The sequence below is a fragment of the Apium graveolens genome, chromosome 4 (assembly GCF_009905375.1).
Source record: "Apium graveolens cultivar Ventura chromosome 4, ASM990537v1, whole genome shotgun sequence".
Lineage (NCBI taxonomy): Eukaryota > Viridiplantae > Streptophyta > Magnoliopsida > Apiales > Apiaceae > Apium > Apium graveolens.
Genome location: NC_133650.1, coordinates 310,218,352 through 310,234,000, shown reverse-complemented (window position 1 = coordinate 310,234,000; position 15,649 = coordinate 310,218,352). Strand labels below are relative to the sequence as shown.

Below are 15,649 nucleotides of genomic sequence, written 5' to 3'. Positions count from 1 at the left end.
CTTTTGAAATCTACTAAATATATCAGTTAGTGACTCACTTTCTTTACAGTGAAAATGCTCATATTGCTGAATCAGGAGCCCCATCTTGTTTTCTCTTACTTGCTCAATTCCATCACAAATGATTTGAATTGTGTCTCAAACCTCTTTGGCTATTTTACAGTTGACTATGTTGTCAAACATATCACCATCAACACCATTAAACAATATGTTCATGGCCTTTTTATCTTTCCTGAATTGCTCAATTTCAGGATCAGACCATTCATGTCTGGGTTTTGAAACTGATGGTTCATTGCTAGTTGCAGCTCTCATTGGTACATGAGGACCTCTCTCTATGCAGTCCACATAGGCCGCACCTTGGAAAAGAAGATGTAGGTGCATCTTCACCTTCCAGTGGTGATAATTATCCTTATCCAGAAATGGGATCTTCACTCCAACATCATTTTTGTTCATCTTGTTGATTGTTGTGATCTTTACACTCTTTGTACTTCAAGAGCTTGCTCTGATACCAATTATTATTCCCTAACAATATAACAAGAATTACAGAAGGGGGGTTGAATGTAATTCTGAGTCCTTTTTAATATTTTCAAAATGTTCTTACTCAATATATATAACAGTGTTTGATTTGCAGTAATGCAGAATGGAAGAGTAATAGAAATCAAAACACTAAGTAATAAAACACAAGCTTTAAAACTTTCTGGTGGATTTGAAAGTATCCACCAGATATATATATATATATATATATATATATATATATATATATATATATCAAAGTGAGAACTTTGTGATGCTTTGAATAGCACACAGCTGCTTTACAAGTGAATAAACTATAGAGAGATTCTTAATAAATACAGCTTTTTCTATCTCTCTTAAAAATATGCTTGCTTAGTTATTTGTTTTACTTGCTACACTTGGTTTATATACCACCAAGTTACATGACAGTAAGACAAATTAATAAGACAAACTATATCTAGTCTAACGCCATGCTGTTTCACTACTCTATTCCAGCATCTTTGAATATCTTCACATTTGCATGGAAATGGTAATGCTTCTTTGTTCTCAAAATCCTGCTTAACAGACTGCCACATTCCTTTTGCAAACACCCGACGCATGTGACTGTGTTGTCACTATCAATACCTATTTTGAATTTGATCATCCGTCGGGACTATGTTGGTCATCCGTCGGGAGCCCTGTTGATTATCTGTTGGGAGCTTTGGTGATCATTCGTCGGGAGCTTTAATAGATTATCCATTGGGAGTCTTTCTTCCACTTGACTCTATTTCATTTGTTCAGAATTACAAGACATCTTATATTTACAATTAGCCAACCTATTCTGTACATCAATCTATTAGTCATTATGACTTACAGAATCCTACAACATCTACTCAACTAAAACATGTTGTTTGCAGAAATGTGCTACAATACTTATTATTACATAAGCTACACTCTCGATGGATGTTCAGTTGTCATCCGTCAGGACTATAATAGAACATGCATCGAGAGCTACAAATTTCACTAAGTTAAATCTACTAAGGTGTTTTGTTTAACTTATCATCAAGTTCACAACATATTCCTAACATCATTTATATGAAGGTTGTTGTTGATCCTAGGTATAAATTAAGGTTTCTTGAGTTTTAACTTTGTCAGGAATATAAAAAAGGTGTTGGTTGGAAGTTGGCAAGTGACACAAGTATAGTGAACAAGCTCAATCTTCAACCACTTCCTCAAGCATGCATTCAACCAAATCTTCAACTTCAAGAACGGAATCGGAATTAATAGCTAAATTTATGAAACAAAAATTGAAGTGTGGTGAGGTAGAATCCAAGCGTGAATTAGATATTTATCTTAAAAAGAGTGTCTTTGTTACGAAAGATGATGATGAGTTTGATATTTTGAAGTTATGAAAAGTCAATATAAGCAGGTTTCCAGTCCTCTCACAATTTACCCATGATATACTAGCAACTTCTATTTCCACCGTAGCATCAAAATCCGATTTTAGTATGGGTGATAGAGTCCTTGATCCATATAGGAGTTTTTTTACGGCTAAAGTTGTTTGAAAGTTTAATTTGTGCACAAGATTGGTTACGAGGGGCCAAACGTCCAAAAACAGTCGAAGAAGATCTTGATGATATTGAAAAGTTTGAAGAAGCTATATTTCTTATATGTATTTTTGTATTTCACTTATCACTAATTAATACTTGTGATGAAATTGAATTAACATGATATCGAAGAAGATCTGTGATTTCTTGTCAGATAGTTTCTTGTTAGATGAGTGTTTGTACATATTAAGATAGTGGAAGTACCTGTAAATAGCTTGTGAATACTTGAGGAGTAAATGTGTCTTTTTCTTTTTATATGAACAATTCTCAGCTTCTGCACTATCTTCACTAATGGCATGAATCAAAAGTGTTTACCAGATTTAACATTTGATAATGATTCTTGAACATGGGTGGTACTAGCTTCTGTGAGTTCTTGTGGATTTGGAGTTGTTGAGCTTAAAGATATTATATTTGCTTCACTTAGAACTCATTTAATAGTTGTACTATAACTGCACATAAATTATACAGAGCAGATTCCAAATTGCATGACGAAATCCATCATAAAATTTGATTCCAGTTCAACTTTCTTATATCTTCGAATTGAATCTACAGTCTGCAAACTATATTATGTACTTAAATGAATGATATTGATATGGACTTTGGTAGATGAATTTATTTATTTGCTAGCTAAATTTATTTCAACTAATAATTTATTAATTTCGTTTGAGACATGTGTGATGTGTGGTAGCTTTCTTCTTTTGTGGAATGGTAATCACTGAATTATAGAGGTCAGAGAAGCAGCAATGACAATAACCAAAGACTCGCATCAGCTGGAAAATTGATAGTACACTATCCTTAAAGTTTAGGGGTGTTGATACCGTGATTGAGCTCTTGTACCCCCTTACGAGAGGTCAGAAGTTTGACTCTCGGTGTGTGCGTGTGTAATCAATTAACAAAAATATAGTTATGGGTAAATAAGTTACTATATTTTATCGGTATTTCAAGATTCTAGGTATTATTTCACTACAATAAAAAGTTGAATAGACATCACACATTAGACATCGGTTGCTGATGCCACTGATATTAAAAGAGGTAATAACATCACCCTGTGTTTTTCTAATGTCTTTGTTATTTGAAGACATTGATTATTTAACAACTGATGTCTAAAGTTCCCTAAAATAAATCAGCGCGGGCCACTTCAATTTGTTTCCCCCTTAATGAAATTCTACAAATCTCTCTCTCGTCTCTCAACCCACCCCCACGGAATCTCTCTCTTTCTCTATGGTCTCTCACCACTCTATCGTCTCTCACCACTACAACCTTCGCTACTCTAATGACCACCACCACCACCTCCGCTGCTTTAGTAACCACCACCCCCACCTACTCCGATGGGTTCACCATCACAATCACCTTCACCGGCCTGCTAACAATCTCTCGATGTCTCCTTTGCATGAATACTCTTGTGGTCTTCTCTGCTTTAATAGTTAAGTTTTTTAAAATCAAAACTCTAATTTCTTAAATTGGGGATTTTTAAAATCGAAACCCTAATTTTTTAAATTGGGGTTTTTAATTTTAATACATTTTGTTTGTTATAAGGAGTATATTTTGGGTAAGAATTAGTATGTTATTTTCGTTTACTTGGATTTATCTTTCATTTACTAATTTTTTAATTTTGTTTTTATACATGATACAACTATTATTTGAGGTAATCTTTGGTTTATATTTAAGGTACTTTGATTGTTTGTAATTTTTTGCAGTTGTCTTGTATTTTTTTGCAGTTGTCTTGTGTTGACCCATGTTTCTCTTTGGTTTCTGAAAAAAATGGAGACGTGTTTCCTATACGAGAATGAGTATTTTTGTGTGGCGCGGCCGGAACATTGGAACCATAATGAGAGATGCAGTGAATAGAGATAATAGAGATGATGGCGATAAAGCTTGAAATACATGAGATCAACAAGGTAATTTCCAATACTATTTGAACTTGATTTGAAAAGTCAATTGTTGCAACTTAGAACATTTAATCACTTATGAAATTTCCAGTATAGTTCTAATCCAGCAGAGTTTTACTTGATATAGAAATCTGACATATTAGTTTTGTTTTAATTTTATTTTTGTGAAACGAATTATATATTTATCTTATGAACCAGATATTTTTTTATTTTAGATAATTTAATTTTAATTAACATTATTTGAAAATTATCTTATAATTAGCTTTTTTAATATAGTTTATTTAATATTACTTAATTATTTATAAAAAATTATTTTTTAAATTAAAAGTAAATATATATATTTATTATACTGAATTTAACAACTTGGAGAAATTTCAATTAACACAATTTCAGTTTCAAAATGAAATGCAGTGAATAGTGCTTAGAGCACGATTAAATGTTTTAATTTCACTTTTAGCAACATAGAAACCTTGATTGGATTATCCATCTTTTAAATATAATAGGGGTGATCAGCCCGTATTGACCTCCATCCGGTCATAAGGTACCTATGGCATTATTTCATCCTATAATGTTGGACTAGCCCCGCCAGCCTCTTATATTACTGGACTAGCCCCGCTAGCCTCTACGTCCCTATCCAATCTTTAGGAATTCATAGGAAACCTTTATATTGGAAAACATAGAAATTTCAAACTAAATTCTTTTTAAACATTACCACCCTTTGAAATCATTTGGAATCTATCAAGTCGAAAATCATTCTTAGATTCAATTCAAAAATTTAGGTGGAATAAACAAATGTACTTGAAAGGAAGGTAAGTTGGGGCAATGATCGAGATCAAGTATAGGTATTATCATGGTTATTAAGCAAAGCTATATCAAGAAACGATACATTAATAATGTATATGTTTGTGAAGAAGGGGATCTAGGTCAAAGAATTTATTAATTAGGAAAACTATTCATCGGGAAGTATAGGGTAAGAGGTTACTATAGAAAATAAGATATCCATATAAAACAGGGTAAACGTACTTGAATTGAAAAGAAATGAACTAATATCATGGTTAATCAACAAGATTCAATAACAGTACTACTACAGTCATTCTCCTTATCAATTCATATCATAAACAATCTTTGTGATCATATCACAAGAAAAAGGGAAAGTTAATTACCGTGGGAGCTTTCATTTTTCACACGGATTGAGTTACTACCACCTAGAATTTCCTTTCCTTTCCTAGTTTACACGCCTTCACTTTCCAAATCTACAATATCAAGCAGATCTTAATTAGGAACCTCGCAAACAATCGACGTGTCTCTAAACGTCTAATTTCTACCCCATTTATGTTACTCAACCCAACTTATATATAACTCTAACCATATAGAACACATAACACTAAGTCATATACTTTCACATATATCTCAAAGTCCTATTATTCTCATTCTGACTCATTAGGTCAACCCGAACCATCTATATATCTATATAAAGTAATATCACAGGCGGATGATGTGGCATACCAGAACATTGCTATCTGATTTTCCTATTTTTCTATGTACTGGAGTTTGGTTATAGTTGAGAACTCATTCATTTATGTTATGTTAACTTTCTGCATAGCCGTAACGGTCATTTTAAGCTATTTACTTGAGGATATTTCAACAGGCAATCTCAATTATTTAAAGTTTGTAACCGCAACCACCTTCTCAGCTTCCATCTCACACTTAAAGTTGTATATATATTCTGTAAGACAAAATTGGGGGGGTCACTACTTTTTCACAAATGTCTGGTAGGAAAAGATTAATAGTGTTTCATTATTTCATGAAATCAATAGAATGACATTTGCATCTAAAGTGCTACCATTTTATTCTGTTTGCTTCACTGCTTTAAGATTTGAATTGGACTTTTAGCAATGAAGAAGGTTCACTGTCTTAATTTTAACATCTCTTTTTATTTCCAGTGTGCAAGGAACTTTAGCAGTGGTCAAATGATTCATTTTGATTTTCGTACAACACAAAGCTGATATGCTGGATGAAGCAAATCAAATGCGCTGAAACTCTATCTTGCAGAACCTTACATTTTTAGTTAGTTTTTTCACTGCTCAATACTAACATGTGCATTTTGATATTTTTTGTCTATTCTTAATTTCTTATGCTCAAATCTGATGCTACGATTTGCAAAGGTATAATACATAAATTGCTCCCTATTTTTGTGATTTACAAAAAAAATACTATCAAATATCAATCGGTAGAAACGTAAAATTTGAATTAGTTTGTTTGCTTATTAGCGCAGGCCAAAGGACAGCCTCCAGCTTCACGGTTCCGATCGATTCAATCCATATATCTATATAAAGGAGAATCTCAGGTGCTTACGTGGCATGTCCTAAAATTGCTTCTCACCCATTTCTCTCATTTTACAGAATTTTGGTATTTTATATTTTTTCAGAAAAGATTTAATGTGAAGCACTAGCATCTACCAAAGAAATTTCAGAAGTCTCTTCATTAAGATTCTACTTGGCTTTAGAAATTCAGCATTAAAAGTCATACATCAATTTATAGTTTATCATACAACTTTTCATTTGCCTCCTCCATTCATGTATACAGTATATATACACATATTTCACAAGTGGTCCTCTTTATGTCATCAAGCCGTATCTTTTTTTTTAAATCCTCTCTGCTTCTTTTTTAAATTGAATGGCAGACCCTTCTCATGTCTGATAGCATTATCCAAGCATGAAGTTTTCTCAGACATGACATCTTAAATATAAAGATCATGTATCGTAACGTTGTTAAACTTATCTAGCATTTTGATTTACATGTCTTTTAATTTATAGCATGTATAGTTTGCAACTTTTCATCCTTCATTCCTGTATATACTCATTTCTATGTATACCCACATTTCTGATGTTTAATGGTTATGATAATTGCAGGCAGAGTCGGGGACGTAATAAGGTACGACTAACTTGCAATTTGAGGATTATGTGAATTATTGGCACATAAGAATTTAGACAAAGTTTGTTTCAGGTTTGAGAGATTTATATTGATATCACATAATATATATTTATCAAATATTTTTTATATTTACCGAAACTCGAAAATTTACCTGAATGAGTTGGTTTAAAGTTACGGGAATTCCAATTAGTAAATTAGTTTATCATTAGTACAATATATTAAGTGTAATTTTAACACCCAATAGGGCCCGGAAAAATCATTTTTCGCAAAATGAGAAAATTTATAAAATACCTAGATGTTCAGAATATTACGATGGTAAAAGTTGTTTGATGAAAAATAAGGCCTATTGTTTTATTTGAAATACCTGCTTTAAAATCATGGTTCGGGTCATAAATCTTTTGAAATGCAAGCTATAAATGAAAAATAAAATATCTGAAAAATATCTTAAAAAATACCGGGTCGACACAGAATGCACGTAACACATAGCAATTAGGGTTTGACAATTAATTCCATATAATGACACATTAACACACATAATTTATTATAAATATGATATAATATAGACGTAAATTTCCCAGACGTTACACAAGTGCCAGCACAAAAAGGTTACTCAAAGCATATATGAAATCTCTACAGCTGCACAAAATTCGGGCTCTCCAACACAGTCAGAATGTGGATGAAATTAAGCAAAAAAATTCAGAAGTCAAACAAGATTTTGTAGCAAGGTTGGATGCTAGACTTCCTGGAACAAATATGACTGAAATAGCTCAAAAATTAAGAAAATAAGCCGATTTGAACAGGAAGGTTGAGGCTATGGACTCTAGACTAACAAATGTGGAGAAGTCAGTGGCCAAAATACTTGCCAATCAGGAAGCTCAGACTGCTCTGCTCCAACAGTTAGTGGCTGCACAACTTCCTACTTCTCATCAACATGATGCTAACAAAAAAGGGGAGAAAGACTCACTCATCCCAGTTAGTCAAGGAGACTCAACAAGTGAGGGGGAGAAAGTACTCAACATCCAATTCAGTAAAGTAATTGTGCCAACAATTGCTTTCACTAAGCCACCAGCTATGGATAACATTGATCTGATCAATCTAGCAGCAGCAATACTGGAATCAAATGATAAATTGAAAAAGATTGATATAGCAGCAGTTGAGAAGGAATTAGCTGATAAATGGAAGAAGATTGATGATGACATTCAGAAGTTCAGATAAAGAAACCAGACAAGATCTTTCATCACTACTCTCAAGTCAAGCAAATCTCAGTGAATAAAATGAGTCTAGGTAGCTTGGAAAAAGGCTAAACTTCATACATCAAGTCTCCAAAAGCCAATATGATTTTGAAGCCTAAAAAGAACTATCCAAAGTCATCAGACAAGAATCCCTTGGATCTCATGTTTGAGACTCCAAAACCAGATGAAAAGAAGCTGTTAGCAAGGTCCGTAGTATTTTTCAAAGATCCATCTGATTCAGTACAAAAGAAGAGAATTGCCAAAATTTACAGGAATGGAAAAAAGATTTGTGTGGTGGATGGACACCCTAAGTTTGCATTAGCTAAAAGGGAGGAAAAAGAAAGGATCAAGCAGGAAAAGAAGCAGGTTGCTTTAGATGCTAAAAAGCTTAAACAAAAGAAGAAGCAAGCTACTATCTTGGCCAAACTTCAAGCTGTAAACACTGCAACTGAGATCAATGAGAAACCACCTGTGATTGATGAAGCTCATGATCAGAAAATGCTCAATGAACCTCAATAGAAAAGAAGATTTAGATACAAGCTCCATTCCAAAAGAAAATTGGATTTCAGTGATGAGGAAATGGAAGATTATATTCTTAAACAGTCTACAACTTCAACTCAAGCATCCAAGCCCTCAGTGGTGCAGGAAGAATTCAAGGTAGATCCTACAAGGAACTTTTTTGAGGAGCCAATAGTTCGCAAGGATGAACAAGTAGACTGGGACAGTTTGCCAATTCCTGAACTTAACTTACCAATTTTCAACAAAGCAAAGAAGACATAGATTAGAGCAACCAAGAAGGTAAAGCTTGTGTTCAGAACCAAGACCCTAACCAAATCTCAACCAACAGTCAACAAGGGAGATCTTCTATACATCTGTGACATCAAAAAATTTTCTAAAATTAATCTCTACATAGATGAACTAGAAGAAGTGAGAGCAATTGATGCTTATAGAAATCTCCCTGAAAGACTGGTGTTCAAGTACAAGGGAGGGAAAGAAATCATATGGACACTTCACAGGATTCTTCAAGAAAGCCAATCTGTACTAATAAAGGTCTACTCATCTTTCAAGAAAAACTTTGGATTTAATGTAACTGCAAGGAGATTAGTCCTAAGGAAGATAGAAGATCTAAGGAGTAATAAAGTCAAGAATGCACTTCCAAGAACTCTAACAATTCCCTTTACAGGAAAGAGAATGCATTTGAGGCCTTATTGGCTGATGGAATTCATGGATAACAAGGGTGTTAGAAGATTCTTCAGACTAGATGACCAATTGAATATCTCTAGCAATGACACTTTATTGGAAATGCAAGAAAAGCTGGATCTATCAGAAGCTGATGAACTTGAATTCCACTGACAACTCCAAAATCAAATAGAAGAAAATAACAGGAAGCTTGGGAAGAAGTCCAGACAATCAAGGAAATAGAAATCATCTGCTCAGACTAGAGGAGCACCTTGATAATGATTGTGAGAACTCTTTGTACACTTTACTTTGTTCAATTTCAATAAATTGCAGCACTTATCAGTTTTATTTGCTATAATTCAATCGGTACATTTAGAGTGTTTTGTTATCATCAAGTTTCTCTTAATTTATGGCTACAATTCCAATAGACATAAATTGGGGGAGATTGTTAGGAATATGTTGTGAACTTGATGATAAGTTAAACAAAACACCTTAGTAGATTTAACTTAGTAAAATTTATAGTTCTCGATGGATGTTCTATTATAGTTCCGACGGATGAATTTTATAGTCCCGACGAATGACAACTGAACATCCATCGAGAGTGTAGCTTATGTAACAATAAGTTTTGTAGCACATTTCTGCAAACAACATGTTTTAGTTGAGTAGATGCTGTAGGATTCTGTAAGTCATAATGACTACTAGATTGATGTACATAATAGGTTGGCTAATTGTAAATATAAGATGTCTTGTAATTCTATACAAATGAAATAGAGTCAAGTGGTAGAAAGACTCCCAACGGATAATCTATCAAGGCTCCCGACGGATGATCACCAAAGCTCCCAACGGATAATCAACAGGGGTCCCGACGGATGACCAACATAGTCCCGACGGATGATCAAATTCAAAATAGCTGTTGATAGTGACAACACAGTCACATATGTCAGGTATTTATAAAAGGAATGTAGCAGCCTGTTAAGCAGGATTTTGAGAACAAAGAAGCATTACCATTTCCATGCAAATGTGAAGATATTCAAAGATGCTGGAATAGAGTAGTGAAGCAGCATGGAGTTAGACTAGATATAGTTTGTCTTATTACTTTGTCTTACTGTCATGTAACTTGGTGGTATATAAACCAAATGTAGCAAGTAGAACAATTAACAAAGCAAACATATTTTTAAGAGAGATAGAAAAAGCTGTATTTGTTAAGAATCTCTCTGTAGTTTGTTTGTTCACTTGTAAAGCAGCTGTGTGTTATTTAAAGCATCACAGAGCTCTCAATTTGATATATATATATATATATATATATATATATATAGTGGATACTTTCAAATCCATCAGAAAGTTTTAAATCTTGTGTTTTATTACTTAGTGTTTTAATTTCTATTACTCTTCCATTCTGCATTACTGCAAATCAAACACTGTTATATATATATTGAGTTAGAACATTTTGAAAATCTCAAAAAGGAGCCAGAATTACATTCAACCCCCCTTCTGTAATTCTTGTTGTATTTTTAGGGAACAACAAATGAGTTTGTTTATACTGTGTACATTACCCTATAATTTGTCATATTTTTTCTTTCTGTTTTCACTTATTGACTTCACCTCAAAAATATCACTCTTCACCCAATCTTTTAATAAATAGTTAACCTTGCTAATCTCATGATAGAATAAATTATATGTGACATACAAAGAACCCGAAATTCTCAGAGTAAGCTCATAAAAATGAACTAGATATCGATCATACATTTAACATTACCCCAATTCCAAGAAGAGGGCAGCCCGTCGGCCTCAATAAGCTCCTTTACAAAGTAAGGATCCATTATTTTAAATAATTCAAGTGCACTTCAAAATTTTTGAGCTACATCTAGCATAAAATAAATGAAATTTCATCTTGTACTTACGTTCAAATACAAAATAGATTTAGAATTAACATTCACTAATTCAATGCACTCCTTAAATTTGGCTAGTCTAGCCGGAGATTGTCTTATGTACTTAACCTCCTTTCTTACTCTCATAACGGGTGGATCTACTTCTTCAAGTCCACCTTTCACAATCAAATTAGTTATGTGTACAATACATCTCATGTTCATATATTTTTCTTTCAAGAAATCACACCCTCTTGAAGAAAATCTATCTTCTAAAAATTGAATGAAAGTATCATTTGAGCTTGCATTATCAATCGTAATTGCAAATACTTCGAAAATTCCCCAATCTTTCAAGCACATGTCAATGTCCCTAGCTAAGATCTCACGCTTATGACCTAGGACAAAAGTCAATTTTTTTAGCAAGTTCCAATTGTGATCAATGTAGTGAGCCGTGATGCGCATATAATTAATCTTTTGTATTGAAGTCCAAGTATCCGTTGTGATACTAACTCTTTGACCCGAATCTTAAAATAAGTGATTAACTTCTTCTTTTCATCAGAAATATTTGGTAACAATCACGTGTCACGGTAAAATGAGATGGCATTTTAAAAAATGGTTGAGTGATTTGCATGAAATCATTAAACCCCTCACCCTCAACAGATGTAAAGGCAAGTTCATGTATAATGATCACGGAAGCTAACTTATATTTAAAAGTTTTTTGATCAAAACGCCTATTTTTAAAAATGCCATCATTATCTCTGAAGAATTGTAAAAACAATTGTGTTTATTTTGATTCACCGTTAAGTGGTAATTTTTTACAAGATCAGATATGTTTAAAATGTTAGAAATATGTTGTGACCTTGATGATAAATTAAACAAAATACCTTAGTAGATTTAACTTAGTATTTTTGTAGCTCTACAATAGTCCCAACGGATAAACTTAATAGTTGTTGTGAATATGTTGTGTACTTGATGATCACTTAAGCAAAATATCTAAGTAGATTTTACTTAGTGAAATTATGTAGCTCTCGACGGATAAGAATTATAGTCCCGACGGATAACTCATTATAGTCCCGACGGGTGATTAACTGATTATCCATCGAGTGAGTAGCTTATGTAATAATAAGATTGTAGCACAGTGATGTATGCACCTTTGTATAGAATCTGTAGTAGCATATAAGCCATGTTGACTTTAACTAGATATGCAGAATAGGTTGATTAACTGTACATAAGCAATGTCTTGTAATTCTGTATAAGTGAAATGAAGTCAAGTGCCAAAATAGCTACCGACGGATGATTAACAAAGCTTCGACGGATGATCAAATGACTATCAACGGATGTTTAACATAGCAGTCGATGGATGATCAATTAAGTCATCGACGGATGATCTGAAAGTCGACGGATGATCATATCAAGATTCAAACATCAGTTGAACAGTGAAAGCTGACACACAGCCGTCGAGTTGGATACAAACACACTGTGGAAGCTCAATAACTGGGTAATAGAGGACGAAAAGCAGCAAAGATCAAGACTGTTAGATTTTACATTTGTTCAGTTCTTTTGACTTTGTAATCTTGGTAATATATAAACCAAGAGAGTAGCAAATAGAAAAATAACTAAGATAGCTGAGAAATATAAAAACAGAGAAATCTTTGTAAGCACAATCTTTAGCATTTCCTGTATTCTCAGCAGTTCTATTTTGTAAGCAGTTGTGAGCATTTCTGCACACAGAGTCCTCTCGATATATTATATATATCTCTGGTGGAATTGTTTAAATCCACCAGAAAGTCTTTAAAGACTCTTGTTTTTAATTACTTATATTTTAATTCATTCAAGTTTATATTCCGCATTGTGCTAATCAAAACAAATATATCCATAATCGAGTTGAACATTTTTATTTCAAGAAAAAGGTTCAAGAATTCCATTCAACCCCCCTTCTGTAATTCTTGCTATATTGTTAAGGGACTAACAATAGTCCCGACGGATGATCATTGAACATCCATCAAGAGAGTAGCTTATGTAACAATCCCCGTATCTCGTTGCGTGTGACATTATTTCAACTGAATTATAAATGAAAATATAAAATTAATTTTGTAAGTAACAACACAACAGTACCGCCTGCACAAAATATTTCAATTAATTACATTATTTACACCAAAAAACAAAATACAAAAATACGTTATATAGCTACTGTAATCAAGAAAGAACTAAATAAGTGTAAAACGTAAAACCTAAATGAAATCAAGTATTAATTAAGAAATTAACAAAAGAAAATTAACAAAAAATTTAAAAGATAACCTTAATTCTGCAGACTCTAGTAAAGAATTAAGAAAACTAGTAACAAAACCTATGAGTAAAGTAATAAGAAAACCAAGATATACATATGCTTATTTGTAAAATTACCTATTATGATTTAGGAATGACAAATTAAGAAATAATAAGAGAAAATCTAATAACGTTTATTGATTTTCCAATAAATAAGTCGATGAAGAGGTTGAACAAATATGAATATTTGATTTTAAATTGAACTCCTTCGTGAAATGATTCATGATATGGTTGTATATGTTCGGTTGTGGTGTATTTGTGCTACTTTGGTAAGTATTAACATTTTAAGTATGACAGGGTTCAGGCCTTCAGGGTTGTGTGAATAAATTTTTTAAGTATATATATATTATAAATATATAATATATTTATAATATATAAAATAAAATAATGTATAAAATATATAATTTGATCTATTCGGTGTAGAAGCAAATCAATATATTTCGGTCATGGATCGAATAGACCGAAGACCCAATTTGCTGAATAGTTGGAACCGAACAAAATTAGCAAATTTCAGATCGATTTTTTATTTCGATTCAATTTTGTTCAGCCCTAATTGGTTGGTAACCCACCAACTCGAATATGTAGGCAACCAATATTGTCTTACCACATTAAGTTTGACAAACTCTTGGCAACTCCTACTAAAAATTCTTTTAAGCAATCCAAAATATTTTTCAAATAAGAAATTTTAAGTAATGTAATTGATGCAAATACACGAAAGATTATTATTATTATTATTATTACTAATATTACTATAGTTGTAAAATTTGAAAAAATGTTAGATATTATTATGATCACAGAATAAAATTTGATAGAAAGATGAAAATATTTTTTTTCTAATAAATTAAACTCACACACGGGGTCAAACCCTTGAAAAGTTAAGAATATTTTTTAAATCATTGCATGTTTCTATGAATTAAGTAATAAAACTTATCCTTCGTTTAGAAGCAGAGTTATGAAAATATTTAGTGTTGCGATCACCACTCTGTCTCCAGTAAACCTCCTTTTGGTGGTAGATATCTGCGAGATTTTACCTGATTTCCTTGTATCACAATATCGAAGCACTATCCCTTCTATTCCTCAACTTTTTTAACAAACCTTTACATCTTTCTAACTTCTCCAGAATAGAATTCGAGAGCCCATTAGTCCAATTTTCCTTGACTATGTCCATACATTTTGAATCCGTTAACCAGGAATTTTCAAACCGGAAACGATGCACATGACTATAGCTCTTTACTTCTACAGGCTACATGAAAATGGGACAATGATCTGACATAGTAATTTCTAAATTAAACAAATGAGTTGACTGGAACGCGTCCCACCACTTTGAATTGACCATGACTTTATCAAGTCTAATTTTCGTCCAACTTGGAGAGCCTCTTCTTTTTTCCCAAGTAAATTGATGTCCAATCAGAACCAAATCTGTGAGATCGCAATCAAACACTGCATTATTATAACCATCTAATAAAAAAATCGGGTAAGGCTTCCCACCCCTCTTTTCACCATTGTGCAAAATATTATTAAAATCGCCTATGACACACCATAGTAAAACTGATAACTCTTTTAATTTCTCAGGAGCGACCAAGTATTGTGACGTTGAGTACGATTTGGTTCCCCGTAAATACCAGTAAGACGTTATTCGATCATATTATGGATTTTAACCACAACGTCAATGTGATTCACAGAGAAACCTAAAATATGTGCATGATTCTTATCTTTCCACATCAACACCGTACCCCCACTTTGACCTCTGGCTTCCATACAAAAGCATCATTCATACTCCATCTGCATAGCTATTATTTCCATAGTATCTTTATTTGAACAAGTCTCACTCAAAAAAATAAAATTGGGTCTCTTTTGATAAATAATATCTTTAAGAAATTGAATAGTCTGTGGGTTCCCAAGCCCACATCAATTCCAACTCAACGTGCTCATGATGAATGGCGGGCCTGGAGTCCCGGACCCGCCCCATACAAGTTTTTTGGAAGCCCATCAACTTCGGTATCTAGCCCATCTTTGATTTTATCTTTACCAACAATATCCATTTTTCTCCTTTTTGGATCAGTTATCACTAATTCCTCATTTAATTCCTGATCATCCTCCTCTAAATTAACAACCTTATCATGAAGCAT

The 15,649-nt window shown here is 32.9% G+C and overlaps 1 pseudogene; it reads right to left on the bottom strand.

Annotated features, from left to right (window-relative positions):
* The window catches only part of LOC141720119 (patatin-like protein 3), a 64,049-nt pseudogene extending 48,400 nt beyond the window's left edge, over positions 1-15,649 (bottom strand).